Raw genomic sequence first — 18,266 nt, forward strand, 5'->3', positions numbered from 1 at the left:
TTGTGAAAAAGGCAAACTTATAAAGATATTCTATATTTTCTTATATGCTTTTCATCTAGAAAGCAGTCTTAGAATTATAAGTATGATCCACTAATAGAAATAGATAGAAAGAAGACCTGACCTGAGCCTGCAATGTATTTCTAAATAATATTTTATAATCAGACCCATCATTTCCTGTTCAGACAGGAAATACGACGTTAGGAGCCATTTTAGAGGCATAGTGCCATTTGGACACCATTTCATTTATTTCCCAAAGCTCTGTTTGATATCATTGAATCATGTGAAGATATGCAATTTAGAATTTGAATTGGTTTGGTCAAGTATAGAAGACAATGGTATGGATTAACCAGTCCTTGCCCTTCTGAGAACATCTGTACAACAACAGCAATTAAAATCTACTTCAGTATTTTATTTAATTAAAACATTCAATATTTTCAAATCACAGAAGTCGGACTTTGCGGTTTAAGACAATGAGTCAAACAAAATGTATCAAACTTTGTAAAGCTCAACAAAGTGATCCGAGCGTAGACTTGATTGTGATTAATTACTGTTAAATCAAGATTAAATATGATCAGAGGTTATGGTATTTACATAGCACAAACCAATAAGGTAAAAAATAAAATAAAAAAAATTAACTCGCTTTGATTAAATTGATGAAGAGCCAGTTCTTCGAATTTAAGCGTTAAGTGAATAGTCTTATTTCGTGTATTAGAGTTCTTAGGTTTCATACTGACGAATGGAAGAGTCTGAATAGTTGGGAATACATACATTTTATTGAACATCAATAACATTCGAATCAGAAAATTACAAAGGAAAAAATACTGTGAAATTGAGTGTAATAACAATAGTAGCTAGGAAGTACAATATTCAAACATTTGAGTCGAAAGATTTGCCTGTACGTCCAAAGAACAACATAGTCCATGTAGGTTTTAAAAATTAATGAATCCAATTGAGTGATCTGATCCCGCAAAAAAAAAAATCCCCCCAAAAATCCGAGCAGTCAGCTTTTCAAAATTCCGATTATCCCCAAATCACAGCCGCCATCTTGATGACAGAGCAGTTGTCTCCACTTCACTGTCCAGCAGAATGGCGTCTTAATAGAATTAAAAAAGAAGGGAAGTGAGTCGTAAACCCAAATTGCATTACTTTAGAACCGTCGGTTCAAAGTTGCATGCTAAAACAACAATTCTGATGTTGAACAGCTAGCTTAAAAACAGTTGGTTAAGAGACCAAGACGTTTTAATTGCTGTACTTTCACAAGCTGGAATCCTAACTCGAGATCAGCGCACGTAACTCCGTCAATGGGAAATGCGTGCGATGATTCATGAGTTTAAGTGTGCAGATCTCGAGTTAGGATTCCACCCTCAGTGCGCTGTCAAAACCTTTTGAATCTAAGACACTAAATCCATACAATTGTCCAGATGGTTGTGTGTGCATTGTCAATTGCGGTACCATTGATCACCTAACTACACAGCATACATCATCAAACAGATGCTTAAGCCACTCAAAACACGAACGCAAGAATATGTAGAGACCGAAATTGGACTGAATTGTAATCATGCTAATCAGAATGTATGCATACCTATCTGTTCACATTTAGCCTAAACAAAAATCTATTACGTTTAAGGTTTCAAAAAATATTCTGATTCTCATGTTCGTGTTTTAACGCTAAATTTGATTCAAAGGAATACTATCATTCTGTGTCATAGCACCCTATTCAATAAACCTAATAGCACAACCATTCAAACAGCAACTGAGACAAAACAGGAAATACAACACAATTACATGCACAAGTAGAGGATTAAAAATGGAATGTTCCGACATGTCTGTTAATTAAAATAAATCATAATTCAGTATAGCTATTCCTTTCAACGTGAACATGTTGACGTTAGGATTACAAAATCAGAAAAATATGTTGTTTTCAACGTTTGATGAAAATGATGTCTTCGACATAAGCAATTGTCACAATGCTACACACGTTTTGGTTTTAAAAGTACGTATTTTTCCATCCCCGGAGAATGGTTTGAAATTATTATATATTTTCCATTGATATGAAATGGGAGTCATTCTGCAGTCTACTAAAACAATGGATTCATCAATTAATCAAATAAGTGACTTTATGAAATTTAGTCAAATTATGTTTAATGATTCAAGGGTTAGGGTTAGTAAAAAAAGTCAAGATACCAAAAAGCTATTTGTTTATGAACTTGTTCTAGTACTATGATTATGTTTATCTCCTATACAATACGCTGATGATTTTACAGTTAAGTTTTGGTTATAGTTTTGTTTAAATAGAACTGTACTGTGAGGCTACTCAAAAGTACATGAACAGTCCACAAGGGGGCTAACAAATCAAACTTGCGTGTTGGCATGAGCCCAATTCATAGTCATAGAAAATCTTTTCTCCGGCTCTGCCATATCTGAAATACTGTAGCTTGAAAAGACGCTAAACTACGACAGTTATCAATGCTGGCGACAAACTGCACAAACTATGAAAAATCTGCTCTCTCTGCATGTCTCTCTCATGCCATTGACATGAGATTCTGTAATGAAAAAGTGATGATATGGCATTAAAAAATCATGTAGCCGACAAGTCTTGAATTAATTATGAAAGTATCAAGAAAATCAAAAGAACGACGAAAACGAAAGAACCAAGACAAAATTAAGATCAGGTTCAACCCAAGATGTCAGTTCATGAACTGCAGTTGAATTCTAAGTAAGACCAAGAAAATACTTCAATACATATGAGAAAGGGTCTCATTGTACAAGAGTACAAGAACATTTTGACCAAATGATGTCCATTGGGCCTTCAGTTTGGAGAAAGTAATCCTACAAGGACCGGTGAGGACATGCAGGAATACATTAGTAGAGGTGGGTTGGGTCAAATTAGGGTTATGGAAATTAGGGTTGTGATCCCTTTAAAGTTGTGTTTCCGTTGACAGACAGCGGTTATGAAAAATGTCACGAAAAAGGGAAATGTCTCCCAATCAGTTTAACGATAGTGAAGCGTAGGCCTTCACAAATTTAAGGCAATGTAGACAATGTATTCTGTCAGAATATGTAATCCATGCCTTTACCCAAGAACCAAAAAGTAAGCAACTAGAATAATAAAATACACTTGTTAAATGAATATCTATCTATCTCTCTCATATATATATATATATATATATATATATTTTTTTTTTTTTAAAAAGAGGTAAGAGAAAGAAGTAGTTGTGAATGGTCGAAGTACATGTTGGCCTTGCATACTATATGCCAAAGGCAAGAAAAGCATCATGCCACAGTTGAAAGATGGAGGACGAAAACTCCTGATCCCAAGAGAAGTAAAGAATAAACGGAAACGTCCTTCTTCTAGGTAAGGTATGGTCGCACAAGGTGTGGGAAAAGACAAGGTTATAAAGGTTTTGCAGGTGAGAAAACAAGATTGAAGTAAATTGGTCGGAGGTTTTGATGCAAAATGGTTTTGAATCATTGCGGAAGTACGTTTATTTTCATTGGTTTGAAGTAATGAGGATAATTAGTGCCTTCTCATTGCAGTGAGAATATTTCAACAAGTCTTTCACATTCCTTTAAACAATATTCAAGGTAGTAGATACATGCTTAGAGCAAGGTTGGTGTTCTGTTGGTCTAGTTAGTCATTGCTATAAATTATATAATATCACTGGCAACCCTACTCATATTACCAATAGATAGCTCTGGGTTGTTAAGCACTCACATGCTTTGTAATACAACTCACTACACATCAGAGCATAACATTGTTTAAACAATGTTATAACAGACATTTCAAGAAACATTCCATTTGTTACAGCACAAAACAATAACATGACTTACAGTGCTGTCTTCTTATTTCAATGCGGAATGGCACAAGTCAATCCATGTCTTGATCCTGTTTGGGATGAGAATAAATTAATAAAGACTGTACAACATTCAAGGAATAATAAAAGTCCTATGCATACATGTCCATCAAAATCCATATCCTATTCAGCTCATATATATATATATATATATATATATACACACACACACACACGGTAGATAAATGGTTGATGTATAAATGGTTCACCAACTCGTCCATCTAATTCAAACTAAACAAGGTTACTAAGCTCTTGCTAACAGCTGCAATTGACCATCAAATGCACACCAGACCATAAGTTGTCTTAAAATAAATCATCATGCCAACCAACCACTGTAGTGGCAATCCAAGATAACTTTCCCATTTGAATCACTTTGGCTTTGTATATATTTACTGTAAGCGTCATGATAACATTCACACATTTCTGTTTTCGTTCGCATTCATTTCCTGTACATATTTGCTGCTGTTAACATTACAAGACTATTTCCCGTCTTATCTTCAAATCCGTCCCCGATGCATAGAATTGCGGGGAAATCCATCTGAACCTAGCTACTATCCGAGCAACTTTATGAATGCATGGACGCTAACGTGAATTTTTTCAACTTCAACGCATGAGTATGGTCCTCTGTGGCTCAGTTGGTAGAGCATGGCGCCAACAACGCTTAGGTTGTGTGTTCGATTCCCGCTGGGACCATATATACTGAAAATGTATGCACTCTGCAACGTAAGTTGCTTTAGTTGCTTTTTTAAAAGCATCATCTAAATGGTATATATACACACACACTAGAACAATAACGTTATCATAACTGAAATTGTACATATTCGCGGTCAGAAATCTATTGCGTTACAGAAAGTATTACCTCGCTAATGTTTGCGAATTTAATGTAATGTTAGCTAATGCCTTACCCTGACAACTTCCCCTTACGTTAAACACGTGTATGCCTAATGCTGCCTAACCCCTAACAAACTATTACATAGTTACGTTGCGAACATAATGCTTTGTGGAAATGTGAATATTTCACACTATAGTAACGTGAAGACGCTTAGCCTCATACTATCGTACATTTTTGTATTTTTTTTTTTTTTTTTTGCCAAATAAAAATCACATTTGTCAATAACAACTCTTGGCGAACCATTATAAATCATCTTGGCCACATCTGAACTGTTAGTATTTTGTCTGTAACAAATCATCCATTCTAACCCTCCGAAATGTGGCACTGTAATACTCAATAAAAAAAAGACATACAATTTAATGTACAGCTAGCTAACCGTATTAAAAAGTCTCATGTCAGAACACGTATGTAACTGTTACATCGTAAAATTTGCAACTGTTTGTATTAGGAACATTGAAATGGCTAACCTTTGAAATCTAATGGATACCGCTGATCTTTTTCCATTAAACGGCTTACTTGTTCATATACCCTCAAATACATTTCAATGTCCCTACGTCAATTAAAATCTGGTGTATTTGCAGTGCAATGTGTAGCGTGTGATGACATCTATAGGTTCTAGAACATATTTTTAACAGGTTGCCATACAGAAGCCTCGAATGATGTAATGTGATTAATCTATTTCACATTGGTGTGCTAACATAAGTATGACTGCAATCAATCTTCTCAGTCACACGGTATGGAGAACTTCATACTTACAATTCTTGAGCATTCCTTTTCCTCAAGTCATCAATTCAGTGGACTGTCCAGATGGCAAACCTTTAGGAGGTGAAGGCAAATATAGAGAACAAATGTGAAAAGGCGAAAACAGCACAACCTATTGGTAAGTATTAGATAGCAGTGAAGAGAATTATACGTAAATTAACCCACTGTTGCTCATTAATATTCACAAAAAGCCATTACAAACTTGGTGTACAAACCTACCATTTTTCAAATGAAATAACATTTGCATTCTTCTTTCACCCCATTCTTCAAACTTCAATAGTTTCTGAAACAAAATCAATAAAAGTAGTTAGTATAATATGTAAGAGTAACAAAACTCAACAATAACCAATGCATGCCTACTTCATCACTCTGAATGCCATTAAAAGACAGATAGCTGAATAATGACTTTTATTTGATCATTTTTTAATATGAAGTTTCATCTGCCTACACCAAATGGATGATACAAACACATATGGGAAGCCTATGGAAATACATATACATATGTATAATACATACGTATTATACAAAAGCAACTGATGTGCATTTACACATTTGTAATCCATGCATGTTAAAAAACGGTATATTCAAAATTAAATAAATCAAGTTATGTTGGTTGTTTATTTGATCAAATTTGGATGAAAATGGATACCAAGAATTGGTTAGAAATGTTTGTGGAACACTAACATGACATTTTCAATTGGCTGATGACTATCCTAAAGATGATCAATACTACTTTATGTAAAGATATGGTGTCTTAACACCATGGTTAAATAATTATACCAGACAAAGAGCTTCAAATCACACTTTACTAATTTTAATACAGCATAAACTTAATAACTTAAAATATCCATGAACACAGATGTCATTTTCACTATATGGATATATATTTATATAACCTAGTCTGACAATGACCTTGGTATGCAGGGGTTTTTTTTTCTGAGAAAAAGGTGTATTTCTTAATTATTCACCAACAATTATGTTTAAGTGATCGTTTAGTGTTTGTCAAGTGTGAAATTCTTCCTCCCAAATCACTACTTACTTTTAACTGCAGGAATAACCAAATAGACGATTTATATAATTATTTCAGTGACTATTTCCATTCTGTACCACAAAGAGTTAAAAGCCAACACCCTATTCTGAATTTTCGAAAAATACTTAATATATGGTTTTCAAAACATTGCAGCTTAATTTGAACATAAACCTTCGGTGTTGTGTGCATGAAAAGAGAAACATAGTCCCGAATATGTGTCTTTTTTTCAATTTGTTATTATTATTTTCAACTAATGTTGAAATAAGCTGAAATATATCGTTTGGCATATTTGCACCTGACTGGGATGTTTTCGAATATTTCTCATCTAAACATTACAATAAAGACAATTCAAGTAGATAAACATTTTAATAAATTGAAATAAATTACTTAAGAAAAAAATCGAAATTCACACTTATAATAAAATCTCCTCACAATATAGCTTCATGTTTTCAGATCAGTCTTGATCCAGTCAACTCAACATTTGGTGTGAAAGAGTTCTCAATTATGGTCATTTTCCTCGATCAAATTCAGACAAGGACATTTGCCCTTTCAAGGACAAAGCGAATTTTAAATGCGTAGGTTCTAAAACTCGAAAGTGTACCCTAGAATATGGGCGACTTTGTTCTCGAACTAGGCTAACACTAAACACCAAATATTTCTCTACCGATTTCACTAAGTTGCACTTCAACCACAAAAAGAATCAGGTCGAAAAAAATATTTTTTCAGTCCTGGTTGAGGACCCACCATGGCCATTTTTACAACAGACCGTCGAACCCTCGTTCTTTCCACCATATTGACATCTTCTCAACTCGCGTTTACAAGTAACAACTAGGTTTTTTCTATCAGATTCTTACCCATTTGTGCGAAAGGTGCTATCCCCTTTCATCTACACGCGCCCGTGTCGCATTTTCGGTCGATTTTCGTCGTTTTGACAGGGTCTTCTCCCTGACAGTTGTGCGTGTCTTCACCATCCTGTGTTGGATGCTTTCCTCTTCTGTCTGTCCTTCTCTCTGGTTCAGTCTCAACTGTTATCCCATGCATTAGCTCTGCCCCCTCTCTTTCAACGTAAGCGCACACAACTTCCTCTGAAACACACCAGCATCCTGGGTAACAGAGCCCCTGCTCTCTGCTAATCATTATTCCTTGTTTGATCAAAGTGGATGCGTACATAGTGACAATTCTCATACATTCTCAAAACAATTCAAAGGGTTATGATTGTTTTGAATTTATAAAATGTATCCAGATATTGTATCCAGATATGTTTTAATCCAAATGACTATTGTATGTGTTTAAGAAGACCAGATAGTGTTGTGAATATCAAACATACCGTATAGTTTTACTACTATTTCTGTTATATCCAGATAAATCATTATTAAATATATTAAACACGGTGTGTAGATATAACTGTTATACTGTTGTCAAAACCTGTAGTATCAAGTGTGTGCTAAAGGATGTCTGAATTCTTGCTGAACTATTGCTTGTCACCTAATTTGTATTCATATATTTGTTACAATTCTTGTACAGATAATAATTGATAGGACCAATGATGGAAATGAGACATGGACATGAGACCCATGTAAGCAGTGACGCTTTACAAGAAACAGCGACCAAGCGAGCGCCATTTTGAATGCCCAGCCAGCCCTTGCTCTTGTACTCCACCCCCATCACCGACCAATAAGATGGGAGCTGGAACGGTTCTTGCTGTTTTGCAGTGGCAGATTTCCTAATAAAGATCCACAGCCCAGCAACAAGAACCAAAAGCCCTCATTCAAACCATTTACAATGCATTCCTCCCTCCTTGAGGAAAGTAATTAATGTTGCCTGACTGGATAGGAAAAAGCAATATGGTGGAGACATAGTCTATACCTTTAAGTCATCTTATATCAAATCTACCCAAGAAGTAGATCAGTGATCATTCCCAAAAGAGGATATAAGAGGATATGCATGTTAATAGTATTGGAAAAGGACCAGATACATATTACTGCACTGGAAAAGCTAAATTGTGTCAATTTAAATACATTTGGTAGCCTTATGATGGATAGAGAGGAAACATTTATAGTATATCATTTTAAATGTTTTTATGTTTGAAGTCCGTACTGTAAGTTGCTCTACAGGGGTGAGGCACAACATGAACGGTTGTACCTGATTACACGTTTAATCTACAGTATGTAAAACGTAGTGGACTGCCTTAGGAATTATTTGATATGGAGGAATACTGTGTGCATTTTCTTTTTAAATGTTACCGCAAAAAATATTTTTTTCATTCCATAATATAGTAGTAGTGCATATGCAACAAGTGTGCTGTATGTGGTTTGTGGTTTGCCACTTTTTAAGTGTTTGATCATTTCAACTGCTACATTTCTATTCAAAACAGATGAAAGACCACTGTGCTGTCAGTTGCTGAAGCTGGTTTGAATGAAACATACTGTATCCAGGCAACATAATTGGATCTACCAGTTCTGTCAATAGTGTCTAATAGCTTCTTCTGACAAAACAAAATGCAGGAAATTATTTTCAGAATAGCTGAAAACATATTACAGGTGGTTTGACATGCACTATTTTCTAGGGATGTGCAGTGACTTAATCTCGATGAGGTTCCAGAGTGAAATTCCTAACCCTTGCCACAACACCATCTAGCTGCCACGGTCAACTATGAAATAAAGGCTCTGTAAATTCTAGTGCCATGATTAATAAATGCTGCCATCTAGTGGGTACTGATAAAGTCCAGTTGTTCATGGTCTCATGTCATTTATGAGCTTAAAGAAATAACGTTCTAATAAAGATGGAAGACATAATGGAATATTTTAACATTTTAAACATATAACACAATGTGTCTTTTTTTTTTCTACCTGCAACTTTTTGAAAGCCTTACCTCACTGATTCATCCCTGAATTCCAAATCAACCTCTAGGACTGAACTGTGGACAGATAAGCAAGACGACCAAAACACTGTACCACCACGCCAAGGGGGAGCTAACCATAATTGCTCAAACCTAATCAAAATCTAATCCTCCCAGATCTACACAAGTACCTGGGGCTAGCCACTAGGGGTTGATTTGTTTAGGTTCCTGACTGTGAGTTGCCAATTAAAACATCTAGGCGTAAATCTCAGTAGTCTCAAGTAGCCTCCTCTCCTTGTTTCCTCTCCTTCAACTGCACTGATCTGATAACATAGAAGCGATGAAAGCAATATGGTGGGTGCCCACAAAGCATATGAGGAGAGGATCATCTTTAGGCTCTTTAGATATACCCCAGGTGTACCCAGTCGATGATCCAATTAAAACTCTATGTAATTACGCCGACATTGGTAACATGTGACATGTATTACTACTATTCACATATAAGGCAGATGATAGCAGTGGCATTGCTAAATTGGTGGGTCTAGTGATACATTGGCATTGCTAAATTGGTGGGTCTAGTGATACATTTAAATCGATTTCACTAATGATAACTAGATAAGGTGCCATTAGCCAATTTGTGAAAGATGTGCATTGCTTGTTTCACGTTCACACATAGCTCCTTTCAATTCCATCACATTATAGCTGTTATCGTACTGATCAAGGTTTATGTTGATCAACGTATAATAATGTAACGTACAAATTAACCAAAACATTTTCATATACTGCCCTCTTCAGCATCATGAACAGTGGCCTCCAGGGCTCTTCCGGCTGTAGATAATCCTCATCCCTCCCTGTTCACATTCCGAATGAAATCAGGAAGGGGTAGAAGGATACGGAGCAGCGCGCTTTGACAGTGAGGACTGAGTCAATCTGCGAGCAGAGATACAGCCTGCTACAATTCAGGAAAGGTTGGACATTGGTTATAAAGATGGATATTTACGCCGTTCTATGGAGTCTGATCAATGTCATTTGACGAGCGAAAGCGCAATATAAAATAGCCAACCTTTATCAGAATGTCACAGAAACGCTTTAAGGTTGTATCGCATATTTTTCTTGGCTTCGTTTAAGGAATTTGAAGAGAAGAACAAGATTATTTACACAAGCATCTTTCTCATCTATTAAGCAGCATGGTGACGTACAGTTTTGTCCTCACCTTGGTTTTTGCCGTGGCCTGGGAAGTTATAGGTGAACGTCAAACACAAACTCTACCTTCACCCGCAACGCAGCTTAATTCATCATCATCCATCCATGAAGAGGGTTCATCAAATAATGGCACAGATCATGCCACAACCACCGAATCACGAATTTCTTCAATATTGGAACACCTTCCTACTCTTAAAAACATTGTAATTTGTATCTGCGTGTTAACAGCTGTTCTCGTCACATGCCTGGTCATCAAAGTGATAAGGTAGGCTAATTTGCAAATGGATAATATGTATAGGCCTACAACACTATATAACACAAATATCATACTGTAGGCCTACATTATTGTTCTTTGAAGTCTAGATTATGCTGTCGCATAAATCTACCATAGAGTCCAGTATGTGCGTCATTATTGATTCTATCTATCAGGCGCCATGTGATGGGGTTGGCAAACAGGAGATGTCCTGGTGTTCTCTATATTGCAGCAAAATACTGTGGCAAGTCATCAGTTGACTCCAGAAATGACTGTAGCTTGAACTGGCTGAATGTTTTTGAAATAAGTAAACATGCGAAACACTTGTCATGTCAGGTTTAAGTGTTACAGATATACAGTAGGTCACACTATGTTGTACAAGTTGTCCTTTTACCTGTGTATCAACTCTATTATACTCGAGTAACACAATTGTCCAGTATGAACATGCTGCTGTTACATAGTATTAGGCCTACATAGTACTTGAGCAGTTAATGCAGAAGTGGAATAAGTTGTGTACCTTATTCCACTTGTGTAATAACACAAACCGCCCTAAGTCAATATACCATGCAATTACCTAATTACCATGTAACAAGGCAACACAATATGCTACATTTACCATACACCTCTTGTCATTGTCTGATTATTACAACCCACTTTGCTTTGTCAGATCTGGAAGGAGAATCAGGAAAACACGGAAGTATGACATAATCACAACACCTGCTGAACGAGTAGAAATGGCACCCCTGAATGAAGAGAATGAGGATGAAGAGGACTCAACTCTCTTTGATGTCAAATACAGGTACAGTCATTGGTGCTTGAATGTCCAAACTTGTTTTCTTTGACATGAGTGTGCACCAGAGCTGTTCACAAACCCACAGGAGAGTCACCAACCTGTTTTGCTTCTATGTATGTGTACTTCCTCATTTACTTCATTGTTGTCTCTTTTAGCAAACACTTCTTATGGTGTGCTAATTGATAAACCCATTCGATTCAATTTGAGGGTATGTTCTGTGCCCCATGAAAGGGCAACATCCTCTGTGGTATGTTTGTAATGCAAAACACATGTGCACTGAGGCCCCTCTTCATGCCATCTCATTTTTAAAACATAAGGACAAAATTAAATCATACGGAAATGCGTCATATTGGCTTTTTGTAATTTCAACTAGTTGCATTGCCAATGCTCAAGTGAAATTAAACATTTTACAAGTTAGCAAGAATGTTTTTTTGCCTTGGATGTTTAATCATTGAAGTGTGTGGAACAGACACACACATGGCCCTTGCCTTAATTGCAAATTTAGAACATGTTTGAAGTAGGGACATCTAGGTTTTAGACTGTCTGCTTTAATAGAAGGCTATATTTGCCTGTTATCACAGTGTGTGTTAGCTCTATATCACTTTATAAGTGCAATTGTACTGGATAATCTAGTTAAGTAGTGTGAATGATACTCTTTGCAGTAGACTGAGAACTGCAAGTGGGATGGACCCTATATCGTCACTGTTACCCTCCCCCAACTATGTGACATCGCTTAATCCTTACAATTTCATTAGAAAGTAATATGAAGTGGCACATTTCTTTGAGAATAATGACTGGACATAATAAAGCGTGCTCATAATCATTCCATAATTAGGATTATCAGTGATACAAGTTAAAGTTGGTCTCTGCACAACCTTGCTTTTTATCTGTAGAACTGTTTACGTAAGGGTTCTCCCTTCCGCCCATTCAATTGTTCTTTGACACAGACCACCTTCCTGTGAGGAAGATGTGGCCTCCTGTTTACCTGACATTCAATGCTTATAAAAAAACACGTAAAACATGACTCTTTAGGGTTATTTCCTTCCACACCCAGTGGACAGTATATCTTTTATCAATTAAACTATGGTGACTCTGTGAAATGCAACTTCATATTGATCAAACGTGATTTTAAGCACAAGAACAATCTGATCTTCACCTGTACCCCAGAGACCTGATCAATTGTTTTAATTAATTGTCACAACTTTAAACCCTTTTACATCAAACTTGAGACTCTCAGATATTACTGATAAAATACTGCAGCAATGCCTGATTTCTTAAGCGACATATTTTGCCTAGGCTAATTCAGTATTTTCACTTGTTTTGCAGGTGAATGCCAGGATTTAACCGGATATCATTTTTTTATCACACTATTTTCGCCAGTGGGAACACAAACCAGGGATTCCCGGATCTGTTCCAACACATTCAGTGCTGCCAATTCCAGCAGAATCAACCATCTCATCCAATATGTGCACAAGTTACATCCCTGGTTAAAGGACATGAGTGAGCTGTATGCCCACCATTGTTCACTGGTTTATTGAATCTTCAGTCAGAAAGAACTCTGTCCCTGCCACTCCCTTTTGAATACAGTGCATTCAGAAAGTATTCAGATCCCTTCACTTTTTCCACATTTTGTTATGTTACCTTAGCCTTATTCTAAAATGGATTCAATTAATGTTTTTCCTCATCACTCTACACACAATACCCCATAATGACAAAGTGAAAACAGGTTTTTAGAAATGTTTGCTAATTTATTAAAAATAAAAAACTGATATTACATTTACATAAGTATTCAGACCCTTTGCTATGACACTTGAAATTGAGCTCAGGTGCATCCTGTTTCCATTGATCATGAGATGTTTCTATGACTTGATTGGAGTCCACCTGTGGTAAATTCAATTGATTGGACATGATTTGGAATGGCACACACCTATCTATATAAGGTCCCACAGTTGACAGTGCATGTCAGAGCAAAAACCAGGCCATGAGGTCGAAGGAATTGCCCATAGACCTCCGAGACAGGATTGTGTCAAGGCACAAATCTGGGGAAGGGTACAAAAAAATTTCTGCAGTATTGAAGGTCCCCAAGAACACAGTAGCCTCCATCATTCTTAAATGGAAGAAGTTTGGAACCACCAAGACTCTTCCGAGAGCTGGCCGCCCGGCCAAACTGAGCAATAGGGGGAGAAGGGCCACCGTCAGGGAGGTGACCAAAAACCCAATGGTCACTCTGACAGAGCTGCAGAGTTCCTCTGTGGAGATGGGAGAACCTTCCAGAAGGACAACCATCTCTGCAGCACTCCACCAATCAGGCCTTTATGGTAGAGTGGCCAGACGGAAGCCACTCCTCAGTAAAAAGCACATGACAGCCCGCTTGGAGTTTGCCAAAAGGCACCTAAAGGATTCTCAGACCATGAGAAACAAGATTCTCTGGTCTGATGAAACCAATGTTGAACTCTTTGGCCTGAATGCCAAGCGTCACATCTGGAGGAAATCAGAGGAAAGTCATCACCTGGCCAATACCATCCCTACGGTGAAGCATGGTGGTGGCAGCATCATGCTGTGGGGATGTTTTTCAGCGGCAGGGACTGGGAGACTAGTCAGGATCGAGGGAAAGATGAACGGAGCAAAGTACAGAGAGATCCTTGATGAAAACCTTCTCCAGAGCGCTCAGGACCTCAGATTGGGGCGAAGGTTCACCTTCCAACAGGACAACGACCGTAAGCACACAGCCAAGACAACGCAGGAGTGGCTTCAGGACAAGTCTCTGAATGTCCTTGAGTGGCCCAGCCAGAGCCCGGATTTGAACCCAATCAAACATCTCTGGAAAGACCTGAAAATAGCTGTGCACCGACGCTCCCCATCCAACCTAACAGAGCTTGAGAGGATCTGCAGAGAAGAATGGGAAAAACTCCCCAAATACAGGTGTGCCAAGCTTGTAGCGTCATACCCAAGAAGACTTGAGGCTGTAATCAATGCCAAAGGTGCTTCAACAAAGTACTGAGTAAAGGGTCGGACTTTGTAGGGTTTTGAAAATAAGTATATCTTTCTCAAAGTAGGATATAGTTTAAAGGTGATACAAAAAAAACTTCGGAACACATTATCTCTTTACAATTTTGAGACTTTCCAAACTAACCTTACAAAATAGGTTTCCGATTCCCAGTAAATGGGGATAGTCCATTGGTGTGTTCTTATAGTCAGTTACACACATACAGAGGCCCTTTCAAAATGGCAACTCTAACCCAGGGATTTCCTGGCACTGTATGTCTCCAGTTACTCTGCAAACTGATGGAATGTGGAATTTCTGCTTTAATCAGAAGAGCCATTGCTGTTGTGTGGTTTAGATATTTTCTCCAAGTGAAGCAATAAACATGGGCAGCTTAGTTGCCTAACAAAACTGTGAGAAAAGATCAGTTGTAATAAAGATTTGGTCAAATGTAATTGGCACCCATTTATTTTCTTCAGCGTATTAAGAAAGTTGGAGCCTCCAAAACGAAAATACTGTCATTTAGGATAAAGGTAAATAACTAAATGATAACATTATTCCATGCATAGATGATATGGTCTAAACGTGTCCTCTGAAAAAGCTCTATCTGCTGTATAACCTTGTTGTATCTTTAGGCAGTTTTGTTATCCAATAGTAAACTATCAAATACAAGGGTGGATTGTTTCCTGGCAGCCCAATTCCATTTAAGCTACCTGATAGTGATATCTTTATGTAGGCAAATAATTCACATTCCACAACGTGACAATATGGAGTAGACTACATGTACATGAAGGCTAGTGTACAGTATCATTTTGACAGGGAATCAAGATTTTTATTCCTCATTCCTCATGCAAATATGTTGTATCCCTTTTCGAAATACAGTGTTTTCATTGTGTTCACCTTCATGGGCAAATGATACACCCTTTTGAAATCTTTGCCACATTGACAGAAGGCTACAGTATATGATTATGTAACACTGTTGTTTATTTAGCTGCATTTGTCCACATTTCAGCCTGAATACATGTATATATTACCAGATTTACAATAAGCTTGAGGTTTCCCAAGTTTATGCTATAAACTACTGGAGATTACTTTTAATTTGAAATTTCGTGTCATTTGATATCTATGATGCTTCAGTTTTCAATTAGTCAAAATACTGCAGTTTGGCATTTTGTTTCTCGTATTCTTGTACTCTGAACATTCCCACCTTATACTTCCCTCTCCACTTTGTCAATGTGTCTTTTCAATGACCTCTCCCAAAGGATATTACTGCAAACGTGTCTTGATTTTCAATACAGTCAGTGTTGTGAATGTACAAGTAATTTATTTTTGTGCTTACGTCTTGTAACAATGTTCATTTGAGGCTTTTTTGAGAACTTTGATTTGAAATGAACCATCTGGTTAAGGCAACTTTTCCTCTGCTGTAAAGTCAATCAAAGTTGCCATGCTAGACCGTACCTAATTATCCTCATCCCAAAAAAGCCTAAATGAGAATACCAATCTTGAATGCTGCTTTTGAAGAATATTGAAAGCATGTCTAAGCTTGGTTTTTGTCACAGAAAATGACATTGAAGCGTTAATAAACTACCCACTGGCTGGCTCCATGGTTTTTCCATTCCTATAAACATTAACCAAATAGGACCAAGTACTCTCTCTCTCACTTGTTGTTTTATCTTCCGTCTTGTGCTGTCCCCTTAAACAGACATATTATTTTTCTGGACTTATGATATTATGGAATTATATGTATATGGACTTAAATAAATTTTACATTGCACTGAAATGTGACAAACTCCCACTTGGTCACTAGTCATTTTGTTTGTTGGAGTTTCAAGGCAGAGTTGTTGACTACTTCTCATCCCTCTCTCTTCTGGTTTCTCACCATGTTCCACACCTTGCACAAGCTTCCAATCCTTCTTGTAACATACCTTTCTTCTACTACTACAGATACATTTTCAAGTAAAACAATTTAAAAGAAATTCGTTTAGCAAATAGGTAGATATAGGCTACTGTAGACTTTAAGAGGTAAAACCTAAAGATTAACATGACCTAATCATTAACACATTTTGCAGGATATGTGAACATCTCTTTAGAATGTGTCCTACAAACTGTGACCCCAAGGCAATTTCAGGGCTAATTAGCTTAGCAGTATTGGTCACAGACTGTTTGTATTTTTGCAAAACACAGACGTGCTTTTACAAACTAATGCTTTCATTACACCGGATGGCCTGCTGACGTCTATAGTAAGACTATTTTTAACTTAATTGGCAACATAAGAAGGGCATCATGTAATTCTACAGAAGTATCCTGTAAAAACACCACTTTTTTCCAGACAGATCACATGGTTGAGAGCGCATGAGAGGGGGCTTATTTGACTGGAGTGCACTACGAATATTTCAAATATTTCAACTAACTTCTATTACTGAGGCATGTTCCCACCGTGAAAACAAACATTTTCTGTTTCGGAGAATACTCTAGAGCACTAAACATCTTAGAAATCCTTAAAAATAAAAAATAAAGTAATTTTTTTGGAAGTGAATTGAAGTTTCTTTTACACAGCTGCTTTGAGCTAGAGGTGCAGATTAACAGATGGTCATCTGAACATACAGTAAAATATTGATCAAATTCAATCTGAGGTCCCAGTTTTGTTTAGAGACAATTAATTCCCTGCCTGAGTAATGATATATTCACATTGACATGTTGAGGACAAATCCCCTGCTTTCAGTTATCTAGTTGATGGAGAAATCCTTACCTGCACAATGCTATACACAAAACACTGTAGCTAATTTTCACAGGAACAAGATTAGTATCTTAGCATTTCTACATATTAAACATTCCTCAAAAGAACCAGAACCTGACTAACAGCACAATCCAATGTCAACTCAAGGTCTTCAACAAACACACCTCTATTTGGAAACGGTCATGGAGAGAAATTCCAAAGAAGACAGTGTCAAAAAGCCCTAGAGAACAGTTGCCAAGAGTTTGCTGAGTGAGTATGCTGTTGGCTGACTGTGCTTGTGTAAACCATACTGTGTGACCAGCTGGGTGTGTTTCATAGGTGTGTATCTACTAGATAATTTGAATACCATTCAACATGTTGCTAGCAACTGCCTCAGACAGCACACTCTAGGTAAACCAATAATATCAAACTGTCTGCCCTGGATGACTAGAGTCCCATGGGTTTAAGAGCTTCCTCTTATAAGGCAACCGGTTGATGTCTGCAACATTTGTTGTGGCTTCTTCCCCAGAAAGTACTCATTGTACACATGAGACATGTAGGTAGGTAGACAACCTGTAAGTCAAACTTACCTACCTTATCATTATTTTCAGATTTTTCAGCCCTTATTGATAGAACCCAAGGGCTTTCTGCTTAAAGCCATTCCAAAACTGATACATTTAGAAGTGACTAATATATTAAGACTGTACACCAACACCAAACAAAACAGTGTAAGACTGCAATACTGCATTTCCTGGGAACATAAAACCAGCTTTCTTTACAAGGGAAAGTCAAAGGCAAAAATAATTCTTCATTTAGTGCTTCCATCTTGTGGCTGAAACAGTGTTTTGCAAGCTGTGGTGAAAAGTTAATACAAGTAAATTACATTTATGGTACAATTCAACACTCCTAAAGGGATGGTTCTGCCAATTTTCATGTTGAGG

At 37.1% G+C, this 18,266-nt stretch overlaps 1 long non-coding RNA gene across 1 annotated transcript; it reads right to left on the minus strand.

Moving 5' to 3' along the window:
- Window positions 1–758: 758 nt before the first annotated feature.
- LOC310802538 lies at window positions 759–7,574 on the minus strand. Its single transcript, XR_014554149.1, has 5 exons — window positions 7,393–7,574; window positions 5,728–5,791; window positions 5,503–5,562; window positions 3,832–3,886; window positions 759–1,093 (listed from the first exon to the last, which is right to left on the minus strand). It is a non-coding gene; the product is annotated as an uncharacterized lncRNA (long non-coding RNA).
- Window positions 7,575–18,266: the final 10,692 nt, after the last annotated feature.

This window comes from Argentina silus (genome assembly GCF_951799395.1).
Source record: "Argentina silus genome assembly, chromosome: 3".
NCBI classification, from domain to species: Eukaryota; Metazoa; Chordata; class Actinopteri; order Argentiniformes; family Argentinidae; genus Argentina; species Argentina silus.